Below are 19,390 nucleotides of genomic sequence, written 5' to 3' on the forward strand. Positions count from 1 at the left end.
ATGTCATGAACTGCTGTATATATTATGAATCTTGAGGTAAATACAGTGTTTGTTCTCTATTAATATCTTTCATTTGCTAACTATCCCTATCAGTAGTTAGTACCTTCAGTGGTTTGAATCTTTTATTTAGCTGGCAGTAGTGGCGCTCGCTGTTTTGCAGTAGCTTGAGTAGCGAAGATTTTTGTGAGGTAAGTGATTTGTAAAAGGTATAGGTTAAAGTTAGTCAGGGCCATTGTTTTGTAGGGGTTATTGAAAGTCAGATTGCGTTGCGCTAAATAATATTGTGTGTCAGGTTAAGCACAGGCTTGTATAATTGTTCTAAGTGGACATTTCATATGTAAAATTGTTCAAAGGGGACGTTTCAGCTGTTAATGAAGGGTGACTTACAGTGCGACCCATGAACGATGGCGGTTCGCGCGTGTCGAAAAACACACAGTATTGTACTTTTGCCGGTTCTAAGCGTGACAGTTGCGGTAAACGCAAACAGGTGCTTTGCGCCTGATGTCAGCATGTATCCAGCAATTTACGTCTCTCACTACCTTATGTAGAATTTGTCGCTTACCGTCATCATCAGACATGACAAATCGCAACGGATAGAGTAAAAATTCACTAAACAACTCGCTACGACCGCGCATAATACTCTCATTGCTTACAGCATTCGCAACACAGCGCTCAGAGCACTATTGATCGCTCGTTGGCTGTCGAAGAATGCGTGACGTAGGTGCGCAGAACGAACCTAAACTCGTCGTCCATCGTTTGTGACTCCAAATACAGCACGCTGTCATCAAACCACTGCAGGACATAGGAATCGTAAAATAGATTAATGCGTGAGCTACGTTCGCACGTAATTACATGAAAAAATTATATAATCGAAATTGGTAATAATAATGTTAGACTGAACGGATTTGTGTTCATATTTTATAGCATAAGCAGTTAAAGCTTGACTAGCAATTTTGAAATGTGGATGGCGTTCAAGCAGGACTGGAAGAGATGACGCCAAACATAAGAGGCTTATATCTAGCAAAACTTGAAGTATGCTGTTCTAGAAAGGATAGCTGCCGTTAATTTATTTTATTTCATTTTGTTTTATTTACTTGGCGTTTCCCCGACGCGACGAGGATTGGATCAAAATATTACTACTTATATTAAGCTTTAAGGGACATCACATTTTTTATCTTTTAGAGTTTCTTGTGTCGGTTTTCTTTTAAATTTTTAATTTCAGTTTTATCCAATGCTTTTTAAACTTTATATTTCACCAATAGAGACGGTGCAATCGACCTCAATTCACACAATCACTTCCTAGACCGAAACACAGAATTGCGAAGCGAAATCTTGCCTCGCCGAAATCTGTGTATTCTGACAATAGATGTATTTTCATAAATATCATTACGGTTGCAAGATTTTAGTAATGAAATATCAGACGTGTCGTTTGAGCTACTACTAGTCATTAAAATGTATTACTATCATCGTATTTAACCATTGCCTCTTATGTAGTTTACGTATTTCTTTTTTTAATTCACACATATTCTCGTTGACTAAGTTTTAGTGTATATTTAACTAATTTAGGTAACATAAGCGAAAAACAGTGGCGACAATTCTAAACAAAGTGAAGAGAAAGTGGGTTGCCATTGCTCTCTCTTGCAATTAGCTGTCTAAACTGATAGGGAAAAATCATTTGATTAATTACTGAATTGTAGAGCTCAAAAATAGCTACAACAGTCTGCGACAGCATATGTTTTTCCTTAACAGTTGCAGGAAGCTATCAGGGGCTTACATTTCAGCAAGAAATGTTCACAGGCACGCGGCAGGGGATCCTACTGCTTGTCTTAGTGCTTGCAAAACCGTATATTGACCAGCATGTTCGCCAGATGAAAACGTCTTCAGGAGGCCCCTCCAACCATATCGGGTCTTCGAGGACCTAACCCGATAAATGGACAGTTTGGGCACTATATCCTTCAAGAGGACATAAAACAACTCTTGTCAATCAGTGCCAAAGCGAATAACTATTTGCTGAAGGGGAGAGGTGGAGCAATTCGTTGTGGACTTCCGACTTGCTCAATTTGTAAAGCTCTTTCTCTGGAATAAAGCCCTCCTCGATATCTGAGTGGTTCCGGCACGGTAGCTCAGCGTGTAATGTAAAAAAACAGAGTGAAGGGATCGAGCGGCGCGGAGTGGCCGCGCGGTTTGAGGCGCCATGTGACGGATTGCGCGACCCCTCCCGCAGGAGGTTCGAATCCTCCATCGGGCATGGGTGTGTGTGTGTTGTTCTTAGCATAAATTAGTTTAAGTAGGGTGTAAGTCTAGGGACCGATGATCTCAGCAGTTTGGTCCCTTAGGAATTCACGCACATTTGAACATCTGAAGGGATCAACAACGATCTTCAACGTATGTCAACAGGTGTCAGCTCGACGGAATGCCATGCAAAGGAGCCCGTGTTCGATTCCCGGCTGGGTCAGAGATTTTCCCCGTTCAGGGACTGAGTGTTATGTTGTCTTCATCGTCATCATCATCATCATCATCATCTCATCCACATCGACACACAAGTCGCTGAAGTGGCGTCAACTAGAAAGACTTGCACCAGCCGACCGGTCTACCCGACAGAAGGCCCTAGCCACACGACATTTCATTTCTATAATAAATCATCCGATTTTTCTGAAACTGTAATCTTTAGTTGCTCTGTGCATGCACATCACATCTACGATTTACGTCCCATTCGGATAATTCCTTCGTGGTATGTTTTCTTTTTTTAATTTTTTTGTTTTATGATACAGTTACTGTTGTCATTTTTAAGCTTGTACTTCTTTTAGATACGGCCCTATGCAGAAAACGGATGGAACTTAAACGAATCTGAAATACTTCGGGAGGTTTTTACGATGATTATTCAGGTGTTCAAGTCAGATTGAAGGTGCGGATGATAATGCGAATGCATGTTTTTGTGATCATGAGAACGATTCCAGTGACAGGGAGGTAGTTAGGGTTATCAAGAAGCGTGTTTTCAGGCAATTGGACAGTAACGATGAAGGAGATTCTCTTCTTGTGACTGTTTCATGTTGTCATAATGTTAACCATTTCGAGAAAGCGCTCGAGTCCTACTTGGGCAGTGGCTATGCCAGTCCATGAGTAAGTCTCGGGTGCCGTCTAGAACGTGTCAGGAGGAGCCTCTGCACGGATCTGATGGGGTAGGGAAAAAAACCGAAGCAAGCTGAAGGTTTGAGTCGGTGTGAAAGGTATGTTTAAGTCCTACATAATCCTTCTGTGATGTGAATACCACTTTCTTCCAGAACTGATCGTAGGTGTGATGACTGTCGAGACCACCCACGTCGCGTACACAAATCCGACGTGAATTTAGCGGCGCGTCTCTCAGAACACTGGGTGTGCTCTGTCAGTGCTGCTTGGCCGTCATCCAACACGCTCTCCGTATGAGCTCTGCGGTCCTAGAATTCCTAACGCCAGCTCAAGTTAGCACATCGTCCATCTCACAACAAAGAAGCACTTCAGGTCACTATGCTTACTGAAATAAGCTTTGTGTACTTAGATGGCGAAATTGTTCATGTTATTGTTGACATCAAATGCTCTCCAATTCTTTGTTTTCTTTACGTTCTTCAATAATCACATATTTAATATCAAAGAATCAAGTATGATAATGAAAACAACATACACATTTATGTTACTGAGCAAACATCCACAACTATATATATGGTATCTGTTCTTTCGCACATGTCCGAAAGAACAGATACCATCTTCGTATGTACGAGGTGCATTCAAGTTCTAAGGCCTCCGATTTTTTTCTAATTAACTACTCACCCGAAATCGATGAAACTGGCGTTACTTCTCGACGTAATCGCCCTGCAGACGTACACATTTTTCAAAACGCTGACGCCATGATTCCATGGCAGCGGCGAAGGCTTCTTTAGGAGTCTGTTTTGACCACTGGAAAATCGCTGACGCAATAGCAGCACGGCTGGTGAATGTGCGGCCACTGGCGGTTACCCGAAATTTTTTTGGTGGCGGTGAATCTGTGTGCTTCCATTGAGCTGAGCTGACTGGCGCTTTGTTTCTGGATTGAAAAATGGCATCCATGTCTCATCCATTGTCACAACCTACGAAAAGAAAGTCCCATTCATGCTGTCGTTGCGCGTCAACATTGCTTGGCAACACGCCATACGGGCAGCCATGTGGTCGTCCGTCAGCATTCGTGGCACCCAACTGGATGACACTTTTCGCATTTTCAGGTCGTCATGCAGGATTGTGTGCACAGAACCCACAGAAATGCCAACTCTGGAGGCGATCTGTTCAACAGTCATACGGCGATCCCCCAAAACAATTCTCTTCACTTTCTCGATCATGTCGTCTGACCGGCTTGTGCGAGCCCAAGGTTGTTTCGGTTTGTTGTCACACGATGTTCTGCCTTCATTAAACTGTCGCACCCACGAACGCACTTTCGACACATCCATAACTCCATCACCACATGTCTCCTTCAACTGTCGATGAATTTCAATTGGTTTCACACCACGCAAATTCAGAAAATGAATGATTGCACGCTGTTCAAGTAAGGAAAACGTCGCCGCTGGCGGTAAAATTCCATCTGCCATACGGTGCTGCCATCTCTGGGACGTATTGACAATGAACGCGGCCTCATTTTAAAACAATGCGCATGTTTCTCTTTCCAGCCCGGAGAAAAAAAATCGGAGGCCTTAGAACTTGAATGCACCTCGTATATATTTAAGGCTCACCGGCCATTTGACCATCTTCTTCTGTGCAGATGCACAAACAGTACCCGAACTCTTACGGGAATCGGCAGTTAAGCCGCGAGTAATGAGTATAATGGACAGGGGCACTATGAATATAGTGCAGGACAATAAGTTGCGAATGTGGGTCTCACGGGAGGCGTGTCAAAGATAAGTCCCTGCAGTCGCACTATCCTCTGTGTCTTCGGTGGCTCAGAGATGGATGGCAGCTGTAGCCGAGCGGTTCTAGGCGCTTCAGTCCGTAACCGCGCTGCTTTACGGTCGCAGGTTTGAATCCTGTCTCGGGCGTGGATGTGTGTGATATCCTTAGGTTAGTTAGGTTTACGTAGTTCTAAGTATAGAGGACTAATGACCTCAGATGCTAGGCTACTAGCTCAATTTTCAGCCTTGTACTTCATCTGATAGCGTCTGTGAGGGATTGCTGGCCTCTAGAAAAAAAAAAAAACAAAAAGAAAAAAACTGAGTTAAATCAACGATAAATTTGAAAAAGTCGGTAGCTCAGTGTGTTCGGTCAGAGGGCTGCTCGCCCTCTGTAATGAAAAACTGAGGAAAGGAATCAACGACCAACTTGAACGGATGTCTTGTGACGTCGGAGCACCCATTTTCAACTGTCCTCGTTGACTTATATCAACGCCAGTATGCAGCTAGGGGTATTCATTTCATCATAAAACTAATAGCATTTGTGCAAAATAGATGACACCTGAAGGTTTCACCATGAATTTTAACGAAGTCAGCAAAGATTCTTCCTCTTGTCTAGGGACAGTGTTTATCATACATATCTGTCTGTATGCTTCTGTCGAGTTGCTTTTATTGAAAAATATCTTCCAGCTCTGATATGTGTTTTCTTTAGAGGGGAATAAATTCTAAATTATAGGTTTCAAGTGTGAAAATACTCAAACTCGGTATTCATTTAGCTCCTGTTGTCAAATGTCCGATAGGAAACTAACAGCTGAAAGCCCTACCCGTATATATATATAGGTTAGCTTAATAGTGTGTGTGTATGTGTGTGTAGCCAGTATGACGTGATATAGACTCATTAGAAACGACGATACCTTTGATAGACAACTTAACCTGTACGTGACGTTGGAGGAGATAGTATTTGACTCTTCAGGTGTAAATGTACAACTTATTGCTCACAAAATATAAATAACACTCAGTCACTATATTATTAAATCGCCTTGCCAGCACTTTCTCCTAAAAGTGAAATTTACAGCATTACTTATTGACGTATCTCACGCAAGCGGGTCGTAATAGAGCGAGAATAAAACGATCGTTACCGAAATATGAAAACTAGCTAGAGAACTACGAGCTATCGGAAATGATACTTTCACCACAAAAAACAGACACTATAAGAAGGGAATATAAATCACATCGTGCAGTCACAAACATTTTAATTGGAAGAAATGTACACGAGAATATTTGATAAACCGTAAAAAGTCAGTTATACTGATGAAAATATCTCTAGACACCCTGATGTTTCTACGACTGTTATCTTCACCATCTTATCACGGGTGTCTCTATTACTCGTATTTCCACTAGTGGAGCGGCCGTCCCCACATCTGCCTGGAGAGTATATGACCTGCGGATGGGGGTAGAATGGGTGTTGAAAAATGGAAATGAGAGTTTGGCGTCGTTGGCCGGGAGGCCCCTTACGGGGCAGGTACGGCCGCCTTGGTGCAGGTCTTATTACATTCGACGCCATATTGGGCGACCTGCGCTCCGGATGGGGATGAAATGATGATGAAGACAACACAACACCTATCCCTGAGAGGAGAAGATCCCCTACCCAGCCGGGAATCGAACCCAGGCCCGTAGGATGGCAATTCGTCACACTGACCACTCTGCTGTCGGCGAGGACAATGGGTGTTGAATTGGGGGGAAGGGAGCACAGCGCTGTAGTGTGTGTGTGTGGGGGGGGGGGGGAGTGGGGGGAGGAGAGGATGCGAAGGCTTTATTCGAATTTTTCGAATTTTTGTGTGCCCATTCTTTACTTAGCTGTTAACATTCGTCCCTACTAGTGGATACTTATTAATGTGGATTCTTTTATTATGCCTTCAAAAAATCTGCTTGCCTAGTCTCAAAATCAGGCTGTGCTCTGTCACTACTAATTTCTTTGTGTACTCCAGGCCTGATGTGATATTCGCAGCACTTCGTATAACGTCACTATCTTCGCCCTATATATTGATGGCCACATCCACATTAGCATGGGATGATAGATATGCCTAGTACCTGAAGATTCAGTCCCTTACAGAAACAAAATATCTTTTGTCTTAGGTGTTAGTAGAAAGAGAGTTTTGATGACGCATTTCTCGAGTTGTTTCGCGGTCTTGGAGCAATCTCTCGCTCTTGGCTGAGAGTGGTCCCTCATAATGAACAAAGTCGAGGCTCTGGATCCTTTTTCTTCCTGGTTTACCACATCTTCTCTTTCCTTCAACGCCCTTGTAAATGGGCCATCAGCCTTTTTACTTAATAGGGTATCCAAGAACAGAACACATCCATTTATTTATAGCCTCATTCCGAAAAAAAAGGTTCAAACGGCTCTAAGCACTATGGGACTTAACATCTGAGGTCATCAGTCCCCTAGACTTAGAACTACATAAACCTAACTAACCTGAGGACATCATACACATCCATGCCCTAGGCATGATTCGAACCTGCGACCGTAGCAGCAGCGCGGTTCCGGACTGAATCGCCTAGAACAGCTCGGTCACAGCGGCCGACATTCATTCCGAATGTAAAATTTGGATGCGGGCAGTTCATGTGACCCGTGAGAGATGTTTTTGGGTTTTATGCGGGAGGTTTGACGTGCCACCTCCCTAAAGTGTTCCACGTAGAGATTTTCAACTGAATGGCCGTTAGGAATCCCCTCTATACTCCTATTTCTTCAGAAAACTCCATAATGAATTTGAAGTAGATAGTCCTGAGTGCAAGTTCAAAGAGTTCTACTGCTTGTGATCGAAGTGATGAGCCAGCAGTGCCAAAAAGTCTTGAAGATGTTTCGTGAAGAGCGAAGTTCACAAAAGGTCATCCCTATACAAACATGTCCATGCATGCTGCCACTAAATCGGCCGAGTTGCTCATAAGGTGATTGCAGTGTCCCATAAGGGATTTCAGATGGACAGCTAGGTATATGGCCAGTCCTTCCGTCAGTGAGTTAATGGTGTCGACTTTTGGCTGCAGAAGTATCCCTTCTTTGTGGTGACCTAGGATACAGCGGCTTCTTCACGTCCTTTGTAGTGTAGAGCTTTTCAGCAGAAACATTATTTTCCTAGTCAGTTCTGTTGCTGACTTCTTGAAATTCCCGTCGTCCGGCTTCTGTAACAGGTATCTAATATTATGCTGGCAGTGGTCTAGGGACAGCGCCTGTGGCTATTAATCAAAATGTCCTGGGTTGTATACCAGCCACTGCTTCAATTTTGAATAAATCAGCAAAGGTGGTCGAAGACGTAGCCACCCTTGTTCTGCAACGGCATTGCAAAAGAGGGCAGAGGAGCAGGCACGGTTTCGGGGCAACCACTTGCCCTTGGGCTATGAAACTGCTCCCAAAACGTGGAAAAATCAGCAATGACCAATTGTACAGAAGGCAGTGAAAATCACTACATTAAAGACGCGTAATGTGCATCCACACCACCTGAGGCTTTTAACTGAAAAATAATGGCGTGATGTCTCTTCTTTCGCAAGAGATTCCGAATTTGTTTCCCATCCGGATTTCCGGGATGTGACTTCCAAGGGGAGGCAACCATGAGAAAAATACTGAATAAGCATCGAGGAAGGTAACATTCTTCAAGTCGGAGCGCGCAATGTCTTTGGTGATAGGGTTTTTCTCACCAGATTCGACAGCAGACCAACGCCAACAATAGTTCAAGCTGTACATTCATAAAAATACCGTCAAACGCCACAAATTAAATAGTTAAATTTGCAGCCTTAACTATCAACGATTTTTTTCTGAATCCACGGCTTCACTACAACAGATTGTGTATCTTCATTTTGACTATGTCAAACAATGATAACAGTAGTTAAGGTACATATGCCGACGTAACAAGCAGAAGATGAAGAGACAGAGAAAGTATATGAGAATACTGAACGGGTAATTCAGTATATAAAGGGAAATGATGACATAATAACCGTGGAATATTCGAACATGATAGTAAGGGAAGGAATAGAAGAACAAGTTATGGAAGATTAACAGATTGGTTTTAGGAATTCTGCAATAAATTTTAGTTTGTAACAGCGAATACACTGTTCAAAAACCACAAGAGAAATTCGTATATTTGAAAATGAACTGGGGTCACGAGAAGATTTCAGATGGAGTATATCAGCGATTCCGAAATCAAATATTGGGTTGTAAGACGTATACGGGGACTGATCTAGACTCGGATCACAATTTAGCAATGACGAAGAGTAAACTGAAGTCTAAGAGAATTGGTTGGAATTAACAGTTTTTACGGAAGTGGGAGACTGAAGCGCTAAGGAATGTGAGACGTGTCTGAGGTGCTGTGATAATGAATACAAAAGTAAGCAGTTCAGCTGAAGGAAAATGGACATATCTCAAAAGGGCGATCACAGAATTTGAACGTACAAGTTTCGGTAAAATGAAGGTAACTTTGACGAAACCTTGGGTAACAGAAGAAATATTTCAATTGATCGACGAAAAACGAAGTACAAAAATATTCTTTTCCTGAATACAGCAATATTAGTCACTTAGAAACGAAATAGATAGAAACTGCATGGAAGCCAAAGCTAAATGGCTGCAGGATAACTGTAAAGAAATAGAAAGGGAACGATCGCTGGAAGCACTGAATCAGCATTCAGAAAAGCAATGACGGCAATATTAACAGTGCTATGGGAATTCCACTCCTAAACACAGGGGAAACTCCGGATGGATGGAAAGAGTACACTGAAAGCCTCTATGAGAGGGAGAACATGTCTGATGACTTGAAAGAAGAAGAAACTGAAGGCAATAAGGAAGACATAGGAGATGCAGTGTCACAGTCAGAAATTCGACAGAGTTTTGGAAGGTTCCGATCAAATAAACCACAAAGAATAGATAATATTTATTCGGAATTTCTAAAGTCATTGTGGGAAGTAGCGACCCACAACTATTCAAGTGATATGTAAAATATGAAGCAGGAGACGTACTACCAGCCTTTCGGGAAAATGTCATGTACTAGTGACCCTGCCCTAATGCGCACGGGTAGCACTAACTATCTACCGCCAGACGATTTGAATGGCATAGCATGCGTTTGCTGGCCACGAATAAAATTCAGAAAACAACTTTAAGTGAATATCATCACTTTGACATAATTTACGATACGTACGCAGCGCACGCCAGGAAAGTTATCTGAAGCCATGACTGGTATGTGTTCCATACTGAATTGGCTTTTGGAGTGATATCTCACGGCTCTGAGGGGACCACGATCTAAGTAATATGTTTACAATAAATCTAAATATAGTTTGCAAATCATGGGTATTTGTGTGTCTGAGTGATTCAATAAGTATCGAATGCTGTATGAGGTGGCATAAACAAAAGAAAAGGAAAAAAACACGAGTTATCTACATGTTTAGCTCGTGCAACAGCACTCTTCCTGAATTTCATTGTTGAGACTTCATCATGTTGAGCCCACACCTGATATCAATGATAATAACTGGTGGGTTTCATTAACGATTAATATAATCGCTGAGGCTCATTGCCGCAATTTTTTCTCGTGGACTCTTTATGGCAGACTTCTTCGCCATGCCACGCAAAAGCAAGGTTGCTTAAGCATTTGTTCGGAAAACGTTTTACTTGAAAAGTAAAAAATAAAGCGCCACATTAGACCTGCATTTTCTTCGCTATGCATTGCTGGGATACTATTGGTTAAAATGTTTGATTATATCGGAGCGTAAGTTCCACATCACAACCTTATGAAGAGGTGAGCGTTATTTATCATATTTATTAAGATAATTTGAAGTTGTGTAACTCACTGCCCGTTGAAACTTCCTGGCAGATTAAAACTGTGTGCCCGACCGAGACTCGAACTCGGGACCTTTGCCTTTCGCGGGCAAGTGCTCTACCATCTGAGCTACCGAAGCACGACTCACGCCCGGCACTCACAGTTTCACTTCTGCCAGTATCTCGTCTCCTACCTTCCAAACTTTACAGAAGGTCTCCGCAGTATCCTTTCTTTCAGGAGTGTTAGTTCTGCTAGGTTCGCAGAAGAGCTTCTGTAAAGTTTGGAAGGTAGGAGACGAGATACTGGCAGAAGTGAAGCTGTGAGTGCCGGGCGTGAGTCGTGCTTCGGTAGCTCAGATGGTAGAGCACTTGCCCGCGAAAGGCAAAGGTCCCGAGTTCGAGTCTCGGTCGGGCACACAGTTTTAATCTGCCAGGAAGTTTCATATCAGCGCACACTCCGCTGCAGAGTGAAAATCTCATTTTGGTCACTGCCCGTTGTTCGATGAATTTGGCCGGCCGGGGTGGCCGTGCGGTTCTAGGCGCTACAGTCTGGAGCCGCCTGACCGCTACGGTCGCAGGTTCGAATCCTGCCTCGGGCATGGATGTTTGTGATGTCCTTAGGTTAGTTAGGTTTAAGTAGTTCTAAGTTCTAGGGGACTGATGAACTTAGAAGTTAAGTCCCATAGTGCTCAGAGCCATTTGTTCGATGAATTTGCAGTCAATGAAGAGTGCGAATTGCGACTGGAAGCAGAAATCAGCAGTCTGAAATTGTCGTCATATTTCAAAATGCGTCTCAAACATTTGTAGAAGTATTTCGAAATTCTGTGAATTCATCCGCAAGAACTTTCTGAATGATAGTCAAGATCGTGTCCATGTCTTCATGATCTATACAAAGCCCAAATCCCTCTCTTTCCAGTCTCATGTATAACTGAAAAGTGTCCAAACAAATAATATCTTCCACCCCCACGCAGAGAATCGTTGTCGCATATATGTTTGACATAAGGAAAGCAGAAAGCTGAAAGCTGAGTCATGTGCTGCCCTGCTGCAAAACTTTCTTTATATAAACGAAATAAAGTTGCGTCCCATGCTGCGTTTCATTTTATGCATAAATAATTGAAAACCACACGTTTTGGACTTGCGTGTTTTTTCAATGCTCAGTTGTTATGAAATGACTGCAGTTAACTGCATGTCACAGGCTACTTTCATGCCCCTAACCAGTAATCCGTCAGGGGAAAAAGGAGCTACGGTGTCACGTGGAATCCGAGCCATGTTTCGTTTTTGGCGAATCTGCACATCATTGAGAGATAAATGCTAGGTTAAAAGGTGGAATGGAGTGACCCAGGCGGGATTCGAATCTGCAATCTTTAGGTTTCTAGGCTAACAGCAGTTCCTGAGCTTATCCTGCCCCTACAGACGGTCGTAAAGAGGTGACCTACATTATAAGTGGTACGATCCCGAAGTTAGCAAGAGTAGATATGAGCTGAAACTATCGCACGATCAGTTTAACAGCCCGTACAACCTAGTTGTTGAAAACAATTATACACAGACGAATGGAAAAGAATCTCTAGGAGTATAAGCGTCGCACACGTTTACGACAGCCGAAAATATATGCTTCAGCAGATGCCTTGGCACCGGTAGTCCTATAGAATCCAACAACACGGAGATTCTGGTGTGCCCTTTCAGCTATTGCGGTAGTGCTATTAAGGGGTTAGTTGAGATTCAGTTAGAAAATGAACTCATGAATAAAGACGGAGGTTCTCTGCTTGGAATCACGCAACCCCCCTCCAGGCCAATGAACATAGGAATAGAGTTATTGCTACTTGCTCACCTTTTGGTAATTTATATTCGGTATAATAACTTCAGACGTTAGCCATATTTAGTTACATGGTGGCTTTAGGGTTTACTTTGTATATGTTGTATTTCTTCATATGCCCTGCATACCGAGGTCATAAATTTCGTTATACAGAACTCGCTCGTTATATTTGCATCATGAAACTGATGGGGTGTGCACCTGTCGAAATATTAGCAGTTGTCTAAGAGGTATACCTCGTGCATTCCCGTAAGTTGTTTGAACATTTTATACGCCGAGAGAAACTCAAATTTCACATCTTTCGTTAGTGATTGTAGAGTCTCTCGTTCAGCTACTGGTATGTTTTCTTGTCGATTCTCCTGCAAGTTTCCTGCCTAATCTCCTCTGCTTTTTCCTTCGGAATGCCTCGATTCGTTCCTTGCACGCTACTAATGTCCCGTTTCAATATGGCTCTCGGCACAGGTGCATAGTTCAGATATTTTGAGAGGTTACGAGTTGTAGCCGAATCCAGTTCTTACTCTGACAAATTAACAGTTGGTCTGGTATTACTTGTCTCATTGTTTATCATCTGAGCTCCCGACAGTGTGTCAATTCTTCTGAGATCTTTGTAACAGCTAGCCTCTTCCGTATGTCGCTATTGATACACGAGCTGCTGTCATCCGACTTCCAGGTAAGTATTTCTAGTGGCACTAGCAGCATGCGAGCAGAATTCGTGCATTCTGGTCATCTCTTTCCGCGTGAAAGGAATACTCTCCGCTACTGCGCCCTCGCCCAAATGTCTTCAAATGTGTGTGAATCCCTAAGGGACCAAACTTCTGAGGTCATCGGTCCCTAGACTTACACACTACTTAAACTAACTTATACTAAGAACAACACACACACCCATGCCCCAGGGAGGACTCGAACCTCAGGCGGGGTAGGCCACGCGAGCCTTGACATGGCGCCCTTAACAGCGCGGCCACTCCGCCCGGCGGGGTCTCGCCCGATTTTCGTAAGATCCAATCGGCATTCTTACATTTCAATGTATGCCGTAATGGCAAGATGTCCTCATCTCCACATCTATGAAGGAAGGTCAATGTTCTGAGATGTTTCACCCTCCTAGTGCGTTCATATTGCAGCTGAAGCTGCAGAGCATCTGTTCCGCGTAGAGATCCTATGGAGTTTATAGGAAGAAGGCCCACACAGATCTGTACTTGTGTATAAAGAGCTGCCACCATCCGGAGATACTCAGGGCGCGTGTCATATGTGAGAAAGTAAGCCTCCCACCCAAGCTACAATACATGAATGAAGCATTTTGTAGATACGGATACAGTGAAACCTAGATTAGGAGAGCATTCAACGGCAGAAAAGATGCAGCAAACCAGGAAGAGAGGAAGGAGGCAGAGACTCGCTTTTGCTCTTTATGTGGGACCACGCTCAGAAAGACTACGAGGCTGACTAGCTTCTGCCAATGTAAAAGTTAGGTGGCAGGATTCAGATACAAAGATAAGCCAGACATCAAAACTATCTTCCGATATCACCCGCAGACGAAATATGTTCTTGGCTCAGTGAAGAATTCAGTGAAACGTAACGTACTAGGTATATACAGGAAGGTCCATTGATGGTGACCGGGCCAAATATCTCACGAAATAAGCATCAAACGAAAAAACTACAAAAAAAAGAAACTCATCTAGCTTGAAGGGGGAAAGCAGATGGCGCTATGGTTGGCCCACTAGATCGCGCTGCCATAGGTCAAACGGATAAATAGGAACCCCCAATTTTATTACATATTCGTGTAGTACGTAAATAAATATGAATGTTTTAGTTGGAGCACTTTTCTCGCTTTGTGATAGACGACGCTGTAATAGTCACAAACGTGTAAGTACGTGCTTCGTGATACATCATCCGTGTTAAAATGGACCGTTCACCAATTGCGGAAATGGTCGATATCTTGTTGATGTATGACTATTGTGATCAAAATGCCGAACGGGCTTGTGCTATGTATGCTGCTCGGCATCCTGGACGGCGACATCCAAGTGTCCGGATCGTTCGCCGGATAGTTACGTTATTTAAGGGAACAGGAAGTGTTCAGCCACATGTGAAACATCAACCACGACCTGCAACAGATGATGATGCCCAAGTAGGTGTTTTAGCTGCTGTCGCGGCTAATCCGCACATCAGTAGCAGACAAATTGCAAGAGAATCGGGAATCTCAAAAACGTAGGTGTTGAGAATGCTACATCAACATCGATTGCACACGTACCATATTTCTATGCACCAGAAACTATATGGCAACGACTTTGAACGTATTTTTTTTTGTGTACAGTTCTACCACTGGGCACAAGAGAAATTACGGGACGATGACAGACGTTTTGCAAGCGTTCTATTTGGCGACGAAGCGTCATTCACCAACAGCGGTAACGTAAAGCGGCATAATATGCACTATTGGGCAACGGAAAATCCACGATATTGCGACAAGTGGAACATCAACGACCTCGGCGGGTTAATGTATGGTGGGGCATTATGGGAGGAAGGATAATTGACTCCCCTTTCATCGATGGCAGTCTAAATGGTGCAATGTATGCTGATTTCCTACGTAATGTTCTACCGATGTCACTACAAGATGTTTCACTGAATGGCAGAACGGCGATGTACTTCCAACATGATGGATGTCCGACATATAGGTCGCGTGCGGTTGAAGCGGTATTGAATAGCATATTTGATGACAAGTGGATTGGTCGTCGAAGCACGTTCACCGGATCTAACGTCCCCGGATTTCTTTCTGTGTGGAAAGTTGAAGGATATTTGCTATCGTGATACACCGACAACGCCTGATAACATGCGTCACCGCAATGTCAATGCATGTGCGAACATTACGGAAGGCGAACTACTCGCTGTTGAGAGGAATGTCGTTATACGTATTGCCAAATGCATTGAGGTTGACGGACATCATTTTGAGCATTTATTGCATTAATGTGGTATTTACAGGTAATCACGCTGTAACAGCTTGCGTTCTCAGAAATGATAAGTTCACAAAGTACGTGCATCATATTGGAACAACCGAAATAAAATGTACCTACGTTCTGTATTTTAATTTAAAAAACCTGCCTGTTACCAACTGTTCGTCTAAAATTGTGAGCCATATGTTTGTGACTATTACAGTGCCATTTATCACAAAGCGTAAAAAGTGATTCAACTAAAACATTCATATTTCGTTACGTATTACATGAATATGTTATAAAAATGGGAGTTCCTATTTAAAAAACGCAGTTAATATCCGTTTGACCTATGGCAGCGCCATTTAGCGGGCCAACCATAGCTCCATCTGGTTTCCCCCTTCAAGCTAGACAAGTTTCGTTCTTTGTCGTTTTCTCGTTTGACACTTATTTCGTCGGCCGGGGTGGCCGAGCGGTTCTAGGCGCTACAGTCTGGAACCGCGCGATCGCTACGGTCGCAGGTTAGAATCCTGCCTCGGGCATGGATGTGTGTGATGTCCTTAAGTAGTTCTAAGTTCTAGCGGACTGATGACCTCAGAAGTTAAGTCCCATAGTGCTCAGAGCCATTTGAACCATTTGAACACTTCTTTCGTGAGATATTTGGCCCGGTCAGGATCAATGGACCACCTTGTATATACTCTATGTGAACGCCAATACGTCTGACAAACGTAGTGTCGTATCTCGAAACGCTGCAAGGATGACATCAGATGTGGGCACAGAGGGAAATCAGTAGTTGCGGAGCATAGCCTGAATGAAGGACTTGAATTTTATTTTGAGAACAGCAAGTTGCCGTGATGAACCAGCTGTTATTAAGAAAGCATTGTACACTGAGATGACAAAAGTCCTGGGATACCTCCCAATATCGTTTCGGACCTCCTTTTGCCCGGCGCAGTGCACCAGCTCGACGTGGTAAACACTCAGAAAAAGTCGTTGGGAGTCCCCTGCTGAAATATTGAGCCATACTGCCTTCATAGCCGTCCATAATTGCGAAAATTTAGCCGGTGCAGGATTTTGTGCACTAACTGGTATCTCGCTTATGTCCAATAAATGTTCTGCGGGATTCATGTCGGCTGATCTGGGTGGCCAAATCATTCGCTCGAATTGTACCGAATGTTCTTCAACTCACATCATCTCCAACAGTGCCTTGTTGACAGCTTGTGCCCATACCTTTTTGGGTCTGCACCACACTCTAACCCTCCCATCAACTCTTACCAAGTGAAATCGGGACTCATATGACCTGGTCACTGTTTTCCAGTCATCTAAGGTCCAGTCGAAATTGTCACGAGCCCAGGAGAGGCGCTGCAGGCGATATAGTGCTGTTACCAAAGGCACTCGCGTCGGTCATCTTTTGCCATAGCCCATTAACACCCAATTTCAGACCACTGTCTAACGGATACATTCGTTGTACGTCCCAGTTGACTTCCGCGATTATTTTACGCAGTATTCCTTGTGTGTTAGACTGACAACTCTACGCAAACGCCGGTGCTCTAGATCGTTAGGTAAAGCCCGTGGTCGGCGGTAATGCTCAAAATTTGGTATTCCAGGAACACTCTTGACACTGTGTATCTCCGAATATTGAACTAACAATTTCCGAACTGGAACGTCCCATGTCTCAAGCTGCAACCATACTTCCGTGTTCAAAGTCGGTTAATTCACGTCGTGAGGCCATAATCACATCAGAGACCTATTTACATGAATCACCGAATTAAAAATGACAGCTCAGCCAATGAACTCCCTTTTATACCTTGTGCATGCGATACTAGAGCCATCTGTATATGTGCGTATTGTTATTCCATGACTATCACCTCAGTGAAGTTCCGCGTCTCCTCCTGCTGTTAGAAAGTGTTATTGTGGCCATATCGAGAAATTGAATGTATATCTCACGGTAAGATAAGGGCGTTGATCAGCTTCCGTCAATGTAAACGCTAGGTGGCAGAATTCAGATCTGCGCTGACACGCTTTTTGACGCAAAACCTCTCCCTACTTATTCCTCGTTCGGGGCAAGTAGTTTCGCAGACATTTTATCTAGTGTTAATATGAAGAGGTTTGATAACAAAACATTGGTATTGTGCTCAGATCATTTCCAGACGCAAGCGTTGTAATCGTTTTTATGGTAGAAGTCAGATTATATAAAATCGTACCATTTTCACGTCTTTTTGTGTTCAAATTTCACATACGGAATATTGTGCCTTTGATCACAGCTTACTCTATTCAGAACATGGTGAGATTTTCATAGGTCTCCAGGTTAGCTTCTTCGTACTCAATTGATTTACACGTAGTCTTTCACATTCAGTTTTAAGTTTTCGCAGGATCAGTAATGTTATTTCTTTTGTTAATCTGAGACGCCATTCGAAAGGAGTGTTAGCTATTCTTATATGATTTTTATCCTTCACCATCCTGGCGAAATTGTACTGCAAATTTGCTATTGCATTATGTAGTACCACGACGCATTTACATTTCATGGAGCCATTAACTTACGCCTTTTCCTGGTATTACCAGTTTTGACCATGTGTATTCAAGTTACTTTTCTGAGGTAACTTAGTGGGGGCTGGTATGCTTCTTGCTTACACTTGAACTTACATTAAAGATACACTGCACAGTCATTCCCTGTTAAGCTATTTGTTTTACATTGAAGTGCTAAAGAAACCGGTATAGGCATGCATATTTAAATCCAGAGATATGTAAACACGCAGAATATGGCGCTGCGATCGTCAACTCCTACATAAGACAACAAGTGTCAGGTGCAGGTGTTTGATCGGTTACAGCTGCTACAATCGCAGGTTATAAAGATTTAAGTGAGTTTACACGTGGTGTTATAGTCGGGCACGAGCGATTGGACACAGCATCTCCGAGATGGCGATGACGTAAGGATTTTCCCGATGACCATTTCAGGAGTGTACCGTGAATATCAGGAATACGATAAAACATCAAATCTCCGACATCGCTGCGGTCGGGAAAAGATCCTGCAAGAACGGGGCCAACGACGACTGCAGAGAATCGTTCAGTGTGACAGAATTGCAATTTTTCCGCAAATTGGTGCAGATTTCAGTGCTGGGCCATCAACAAGTGTCAGCGTGCGAATCATTCAACGAAACATTCGGAACCGAAGGCCCACTCGTGACCCCTTGATGACTGCACGACACAAAGCTTTAGGCCCCACCTGGGCCCATTAACACCGACATTGGAGTGTTGATAACTGGAAACATGATGCCTGGTCGAACGAGTCTCGTTTGAAATTGTGTCGAGCGGATTGACGTGTACGGGTATTAAGACAGCCTCATGAATCCATGTCAGCAGGGGACTGTTCAAGCTGGTGGAGGCTCTTTAATGGTGTGTGGTGCGTGCAGTTCGAGCGATATGGGACCCCCGATACGTTGAAACGTACGTAAGCATCCTATCTGATCACCTGCATCAATTCATGTCCATTGCGCTTTCCGACGGACTTGGGCAATTCCAGTAGGACAATGCGACACCCCACACGTCCGCAATTGCTACGGAGTGGTTTCAGGAACGCTCTTCCGAGTTTAACTCTTCCGCTGGCCACCAAACTCCCCAGACATGAACATTATTGATCATATCTGGGATACCTTGCAACGTGCTGTCAGAATTGATCTGCAATCCCTCGTACTCTTACGGATTTATGGACAGCCCTGCAGGATTCATGGCGTCAATTTCCTCCTGCACTACTTCCTTTTAGTCCATGCCACGTCGTGTTGCAGCACTTCTGTGAGCTCGCGGGTGTCCTACACGATATTAGGCAGGTGTACCAGTTTCTTTGGTTCTTCTGTGTATAATTAACTATCTGATAAACGCTGCATTGCCGGGATATTTATTTGCTCCAGTCTTCTGTTGGCCAATCTCCTCCTACCTCCCTCTCCTCCTCTTCTCTCTCCCCTCTCTCTCTGCCCATCTCCTCATCTCCTTC

Source organism: Schistocerca cancellata, chromosome 3 (assembly GCF_023864275.1).
Source record: "Schistocerca cancellata isolate TAMUIC-IGC-003103 chromosome 3, iqSchCanc2.1, whole genome shotgun sequence".
NCBI lineage: Eukaryota > Metazoa > Arthropoda > Insecta > Orthoptera > Acrididae > Schistocerca > Schistocerca cancellata.